General features: G+C 41.4%; 1 long non-coding RNA gene across 4 annotated transcripts; it reads right to left on the reverse strand.

Moving 5' to 3' along the window:
* Positions 1–1,285: 1,285 nt before the first annotated feature.
* LOC127532378 (uncharacterized) lies at positions 1,286–6,901 on the reverse strand. 4 transcript variants are annotated; one of them, XR_007939760.1, is made up of 3 exons: positions 6,857–6,901; positions 2,111–2,174; positions 1,286–1,788 (listed from the first exon to the last, which is right to left on the reverse strand). It is a non-coding gene; the product is annotated as an uncharacterized LOC127532378 (long non-coding RNA). The 4 variants fall into 4 exon arrangements; XR_007939759.1 differs by lacking the exon at positions 6,857–6,901 and adding an exon at positions 2,249–2,293; XR_007939761.1 differs by lacking the exon at positions 2,111–2,174 and having other exon boundaries at positions 6,719–6,899.
* Between the last annotated feature and the right edge of the window lie 1,323 nt (positions 6,902–8,224).

The raw sequence follows: 8,224 nt of genomic DNA on the forward strand, positions 1-8,224 counted from the left end.
TGCTGATGCTTCAGATTCATCTTTCATCTTTAGTTGGTCATGTAAATGGTTCCTAAAAACAAAAACGAGGATCAAAATGTATAGTAAATTGATTCAGCAGTTGCTCATCTTTGGCACAAGAAACAAATATGAAAGTAAGTTCACACATACTTCACACATACTAGTTCCTCCAAAAAAAATTTGAACCGCGTACCATGTATCCCACATGCACTTTTTAATGCCTAAAGTTAGGCTATTTTGGGTCTACACCTGAGTTCAACAGCCTATAAATCAATAAATAAGCTTTATTTTAATGTTTTAAAACTTTTACCTTATGCAACTTTCATTAGTAAAGAAGAAAATTAATTCTTTCAATGTCTTTTCACAAGAATAAGTCCTAAAATAGAGGCATGAAAAACCCAAAATAAAGTCGCCCATGAAATAATAAGGATATTTTGGGAAATTCCACAGTCCAGTATTTTTTTATTTTCATTCATTTCTATACTTTTCTCACCAGAAGGGTAAAAGTTTTGGAAGGGGAAAAAATTCTGACCATGTAAAAGGAGTATAAATTGCTTTTTTTAGTAGTTTAAAACCCTAAAATCATAGGCGAGGATTAAGTTTGGACTGACTATGGGTATTAGATTAGATCATTACTGCTTATACTGTATGTTTATAACCATAATACTTTGCATTTGTTCATAAAATTACCCAAATAAAGCCCAAAAAAATTTTGGGAGGATCTGAGAAAGTGGTGCAACAAGCATTTGTTGAATTGACATGGAATGACTCTAACACGTTTCGTTTTGTGGAGCTCTTCCAACTCCTAAATAGAGCAAAAAAAAAAAAATGTATGTTGTACCTGGATAAGTTTACTACTGGTTTATGTCAGTGAAATTGGGAGAAATAACCGGGGAACCGGGTGTTTAATACCACGGAGCGACCAAAAATGACGGACACCTTGTGCAGAAGCTATCACAGCTGTTCCTGAGAAACGCAATGTTGGAAAAAAAAACACGCTGGAAAGCACACCTGGACATGACTCAGAGGTGAGTTTTATGCCTTTGCTGGCTTCATAGGAGACTGTAGTAAGTTTAGCAGTTGTGAGTTTTGACTGAGAAGATGCTACAAGATTGAAAAGCGGCAGCTAAATTAGCTAAGTCTATAGTATCTTGATCACTCCCACCTGAAATAAATGTAGCAAGTACGAATTGTTGCTTAAAGTTATGAATATGGACTAGTTCAGAAGATGTAAAAGTTCGTCTTTAGGGAGGTGCGTGCATCAGTATAATAAAAACAGACAAGATTTTAAAGCAGCTTGTGTATTATTTACAGTGAGTTGAAGTGATACATATTTACAATCTGCAGAGATTTAAAAATATTCCCAAGCTTGAGTAGTTCACACACACACACACACACACACACAAAAAGTATTTTTTCCCTTTTTTGTCACAATTCACAAAACATTGGTCAAAGCACAATACAACACAATCAACCAACCAGAATAGAATACTCTCCTTTTCTCCTCCACAATTTTTCCACTGGTTGGTGGAAATATTTACTGTCCACAATAAAGTTAAGAGAGTTTCGTATCATTGTCCATAGAAACCACACAGGTTGGGATATGAAAGAGAGTCCATAGCGCAAAGCAGTTCATATGCGGACAGCGGGGGACAGAGAGAACAGGGGAGGACTGGCTGCAACAGCTCCTACCAGACCGCAGGACTGAGTTGAGATGGTAACTTGGTTCAGGCTCCTCTTTGGGTCAGCTTGCCTCGTATGGTTCTGTGCCAACCAAACACACCTGGCCTATTTAGAAAACAGGGCCGACTATTAATTCTTAAGTTCATTCAGTTCTGTTAATACTAGCTAGTTATTTAATTTCAATACATACACATTCAAATAACAGTTTAAGACACTCAAAAAACATACACAAATAGATCAATCCATTTACTGTAGCTTAAAGTGCTTAAAGTGCTTTTAGGTTACAATGTTGAAACCAAAAAAGGGATCAATAAAAACATTGCTGATACGGCTTTAAAACAACCCAAAGTCTACTAGCATTAGCATCACAGACCCGCACTAAAGTAAATGTGTGCGGCTAATGCTAATAGCGGGACAACAGACTCACCAACTTCCACAATGAACGTCACCCAGCAAGTACCCAGCGTCCTATCCGCGATGGTGTCCGACCTCTATAAGTTGTACATTCGATTAAAAACACACACGATTTAAAATAAGCACGCTTAGCGAAGTTAGCAAGACAAACCTGTTGCAGCCGTTCGTGTTGCCTTCCTCCCGAGTCTGTAGTAAGCAGCGCAGCAGTAGCTTGGATAGGAAGGTGCAAGGCTCGTGATTGGCTGAATCAGGCTTGCTTGTGCGTGTGTGCGTAAAAGGTGTGTTCACGGACCTATTCGGGAATGGACACTTTTATTTTAATTTATCAATAAAATTATTCACTTGAATAAGACGCTAATTTCTATGGGGGTTACATCCTCCCTGCCTTAAATCATGCACGTCCCGTTGCGTGTTTAAAATTTACATAACGTGAACGGATGAAGGGTACTAGAACTAACAGTGATGCCTAATGCATCAGAAAGGCTGTGCAACATTGTTTGGACTACATTTATTAATGGATTGCCCAAAGTGGAATACTGGAGTCTGTTTGGAGGAAATCTCTGACGGTGTGAGCGTCGAGAGGGATCAACTGCAGGAGAAGTATTTACAGGTATCTCTACTGGATTGGATACAGGGAGATCTTCAATGGAAATAGCAACTCCAGTAAAGTTTCCTTCAGATTCAGATAAGTTCAGTTCAGCAGATTCAGGTAAGTTCAGGTTCTCAAGCTCGCTTTGTTCTTCAAGGACATTTGAGACTCCATGTTCAGATAAGTTCTCTTCCACATTTAATTCAGGATGCTCACTATTCGATTTTGAGACTGAAGGCAGAGTATCGGACATAGGGGAAGTTGGTTGCCTTTGCTCTTCAGTACTAACTGGTGGATCAGAGACAGAGGTTTGTGGTCTTTCGCTTTCATTTAATGGAGGTGAACCCAGAGCAGGATGTTGGTTCTCCACTGTGAAATGCAAAGTTGGTGGATTTACCATTACAGAAACCACACACTCTATCATCATCAGCAGAAGTTAGCTCAGTGGAAGGATTTTGCATATTCCTCTGCTGCCGTGTTCTAGGTCTACGAACAGGTGAGTTCTCTGGTAAGTTGTCACTGTCAGTGAGAAAACTGCATGGAAGTAGGAGGTCACGGTGAAGGGTTCGTGCAGGTCCATCACCATGGACCTGCACCATGGGTTTCACTTTATAAACCGGAAGATTGCCGGCTCGGTGGACAACCACATATACTTGCTCCTCCCACTTCTCAGAAAGTTTGTGTTTTCCACGTAGGCGGACATTTCGCACAAGAACCCGATCCCCGGGCTCCAGTGCTGAAGGAATAACACGGCTGTCAAATCGGGACTTATTCCGATCAGCAGATTTAGCTGCATTGCTGGAGGCGACTTTAAAACTTTCTTCGAGCCTTGTCTTGAGAGACTTACTGTGAGTGGCTTGTTTGCTTAGTTTCACGCAGCGGGAGATCGAAAGCTAAGTCCACAGATAATCGAGGCGTCCTGCCGAACATTAGTTCATAAGGTGTGTATCCAGTGACCTCATTCCTCGTACAATTGTAGACGTGAACTAGCGGTTTCACATGCTCTTTCCAGCGTGTCTTTTGTTTTGTTTCCAATGTCCCCAACATTGATAGTAACGTTCGGTTAAACCGCTCCACTGGATTTCCTCTTGGATGGTATGGAGTTGTGCGACTTTTTACAATACCTGCAAAATCACAGTTCATTGATTAGCTTTGACTCGAAATCTTGTCCTTGGTCCGTATGGATTCTTTCCGGAATTCCATAGTAAGTTATGAAATTTTCCCACAAACACTTTGCCACAGTTTTTGCCTTTTGATTGGGCGTAGGTATTGCAACAGTGAATTTGGTGAAGTGGTCAGTGATGACTAAGATGTTGCGAGTATTGCTGGAATCAGGCTCTAGGCTGAGGAAATCCATGCACAGAAGTTCAAGCGGTCTTGATGTTTTTATGCTTTCGAGTGGAGCAGCTCGTTCAGGTAAGGCTTTTCTGCGTACACAGCGGCCACAGCTCTTTATCTTCTGCTCGACATCCATGGCCATTTTGGGCCAACAGAACTGGGTACGGACGAGATCAAGCGTACGTTCTATACCCATATGTCCCATATCATCATGAAGGCTTTTCAGGACCAAAGGGCGGAGTTCTTCGGGAACAACAAGCTGATGTGTCAGTTCCCCATTATCACGCCTTCTCCTGAACAACACTCCATCCAGCAGCTCCAATCTGGACCATTCCCTGAGCAATAGTGGAAGTTCTGGAAGCTCAGCTCTTGCCGTGGGTGGAATTTTCTCCCCCGTCTTGAGCTGGTGGATAAGTTCTCTGATACACGGGTCTGCTTGTTGCTTTTCCTTGATGTTGAGTGCAGGAATTACAGGCAGTTGGTACAGGCCCTCAGAGCAGAAGCTGTCTGGGATGGTATCGGCTTGGATCGAGAGGGACTCAATGAGTGCAAAAGGTGCAATCTCGGCCGCTATCATCTGGCCAGGTGGCTTTAGCCAGATGACATTGGCAGATAGCATTCACTGTCTCCTCTGGAAGCACATCAGTCTGCTGTGTGTTGGGTGATGAACTGATGGATAAGCTCGTGATCTTTAATCATTTCATCACTGGAACATGGATGAGGTCGTCGCGAAAGTGCATCCGCATCAAAGTTTTTCTTCCCAGCCCGATAGAGTAGCTTAAACGAATAGGTGGAGAGTGCAGCCAACCAGCGATGTCCTGTTGCATCCAGTTTTGCTGTTGTCAAAATATATGTGAGCGGGTTGCTGTCAGTAACCACAGTGAAATCTGCCCCATACAAATAATCTTGAAACTTCTCGGTAACGCTCCACTTTAAAGCGAGAAATTCTAGTTTATGGGCAGGGTAACGGCTCTCACTCTGTGATAGACCATGGCTGGCATAGGCTATTACTCGAAGTTCTCCCTCCTGCTCTTGGTACAATGCTGCCCCAAGTCAGGTCACGCTGGCATCAGTGTGTAGAATGTATGGACGAGACAGGTCTGCAAATCCCAGGACTGGAGCAGTGGTAAGCTTTCCGATTAACAGTTCAAAAGCGCTTTGACATTTTGGACTCCAATGTTCACCAAAGGGCTGGCTTGGACTGTAAGTTGGTGGTTTGACAGCTTTCTGATTCTTTGGCTTTTGAGCAGGTGAGTAACCACGAGTCAGGTCATTCAGTGGCTTTGCGACGAGAGAATAGTCTTTTATAAAACGACTGTAGTATCCTGCAAAACCCAGAAAAGATCTCAATTGTTTTAATGTTTGTGGAATTGGCCAGGTTTTGATGGTTTCTATTTTTTCAGGGTCTGTTTGAACACCTTGCTCTGAAACTATGTGGCCCAAATAACGGACGGAAGTTTGGAAGAATCGACACTTTTCTGGCGACAGTTTCAATCCATATTCACGCAGCCGGTTTAGTACTCGCAATAGCCTTCGCTCGTGTTCCTCCAGTGTATCTGAATAGATTATTAAATCATCCAGAAACACGAGCACTTCTTTCAGATGAAGGTCCCCCATGCACCGTTCCATCAAACGTTGAAATGTGCTCGGCGCATTTGTAACACCTTGGGGCATCTGGTTAAACTCCCAGAACCCGAGAGGGGTGACGAAGGCGGTCTTTGCTTTATCTTCCTCGCTCATCGGATTCTGGTAATAACCAGACTTCAAGTCGAGTACGGAAAACCATTTTTGAACCAGTGAGGGCTGAGAATGATTCTTCAAGATTTGGTAAAGGATATGCATCTTTAATCGTCTGGAGGTTCAATTTTCGGTAATCAATGCACAATCTGACTTGGCCGTTTTTCTTCCGAACCACCACAATAGGAGATGCAAAGGGCGATGATGATTCCCTTATAACACCGGCTTCCAGAAGTTTACGCAGGTGGTGCCGGACGGCTTCGATATCCTGCGGATGGATAGGCCGGGCTCGCTGTTTAAATGGTGTATTGTCGTGAAGCGGAATGTGGTGTTTTACGGCTTTTGTACATCCGAAATCCAGGTCATGTTTGGAAAAGACCTCTGAGATGTTATTTAACCTCTCTGTCACCCTCTTCTTCCATTCAGGTGACAATGGGGAATCACCGAAATTGAAACTCAAGTTAGTAGATTGTTTCTCAGCTGGAAGGTCAGTCACATGATGTTCAGACAAGATACAAGCGTACGTCTCAAGGTCCGCAATCACACTGTGAGGTGGGATGAATGTGTCTTGCTCTGACTCATTAGTGATTACCACTGGAATCAGCTCGCCTCGTATGGTTCTGTGCCAACCAAACACACCTGGCCTATTTAGAAAACAGGGCAGACTATTAATTCTTAAGTTCATTCAGTTCTGTTAATACTAGCTAGTTATTTAATTTCAATACATACACATTCAAATAACAGTTTAAGACACTCAAAAAACATACATAAATAGATCAATCCATTTACTGTAGCTTAAAGTGCTTTTAGGTTACAATGTTGAAACCAAAAAAGGGATCAATAAAAACATTGCCGATACGGCTTTAAAACAACCCAAAGCCTACTAGCATTAGCATCACAGACCCGCACTAAAGTAAATGTGTGCGGCTAATGCTAATAGCGGGACAACAGACTCACCAACTTCCACAATGAACGTCACCCAGCAAGTACCCAGCGTCCTATCCGCGATGGTGTCCGACCTCTATAAGTTGTACATTCGATTAAAAACACACACGATTTAAAATAAGCACGCTTAGCGAAGTTAGCAAGACAAACCTGTTGCAGCCGTTCGTGTTGCCTTCCTCCCGAGTCTGTAGTAAGCAGCGCAGCAGTAGCTTGGATAGGAAGGTGCAAGGCTCGTGATTGGCTGAATCAGGCTTGCTTGTGCGTGTGTGCGTAAAAGGTGTGTTCACGGACCTATTCGGGAATGGACACTTTTATTTTAATTTATCAATAAAATTATTCACTTGAATAAGACGCTAATTTCTATGGGGGTTACATAAAGAGCAGGAGTTAATTAGCAACTTATTTTCACTCAGTGTAAATAAATATTATGTTTAATTGCCTCTGCCGTGTAAAGACCAGCAGAAATAGAAGTTAATTTTGATTTTGCCCATTGTGACCTCTGTCAATAGGTGAAACTTGATATATCCTGAATAATTTTATCATTTTATGACAATTAAAATTGGCTTCTGACAAAACCAAAAATCTTTTGTTAAACTGTTATGTTTAAGATATTTTGCAACCATAACTCCTAACATTTGGGTGTATTTTTGCTTAAATCTGGCACAGAAACGGGCATCACTGCAGTAATTTAAAATTATAAGATTTAAAAACTTCAAAACCTTTTATTGTGGGCAGTCTGAGGCACACCTGTGCACTAATCATGGTGTCTAATCAGCATCTTGATATGGCACACCTGTGAGGTGGGATGGATTATCTCAGCAAAGGAGAAGTGCTCACTATCACAGATTTAGACAGATTTGTGAACAATATTTGAGAGAAATGGTGATATTGTGTATGTGGAAAAAGTTTTACATCTGTGAGTTCATCTCATAAAAAATAGGAGCAAAAACAAAAATGTTGCGTTTATATTTTTGTTGTGTATGTAGTCATCCATACCTGAAATAAAGAGTGGGTTTAACATAGTAATGTGATTCATTTAATTCCATATAGATAAATGTTGATGGTTTTGAGTCCATTTTTTTTTCCCATAATGAGCTGCAGAAATAGAGATTACCTTCGTAATTGATTATTTTACCGTATGTCAAACTGGTCAAATTCTGCATGTACATAAATTGTACATATTTTAATACATTAAAATTGTCACTTGACAAGCCAAAAAACAAGAATTGTTGATTAAAATGACTGTGGACACCTGCATATAGACGATGCTAAAATGTGGCACAGTATAGGCAAATATGTAGAAAATCTAAAGAAAACAATGAAGTTTCCTCTAAGGACTAAGTGTGCAGCTTATTCACACAGCTGTCACAAAATGCTTTCCACTCAAACCTAGATGTTCCCCTGAGCTCCGCTGGCTGCTGTACCTGCTCCTGCTTGTTGACAGCACAGACGCCTTCGTTCCGAAGATCTTTTGCATGATGGAACCTTGTAAAAAGAAATCTCCTCCTTGTGCATGTT

The sequence above is a fragment of the Acanthochromis polyacanthus genome, chromosome 23, assembly GCF_021347895.1.
Source record: "Acanthochromis polyacanthus isolate Apoly-LR-REF ecotype Palm Island chromosome 23, KAUST_Apoly_ChrSc, whole genome shotgun sequence".
NCBI classification, from domain to species: domain Eukaryota; kingdom Metazoa; phylum Chordata; class Actinopteri; family Pomacentridae; genus Acanthochromis; species Acanthochromis polyacanthus.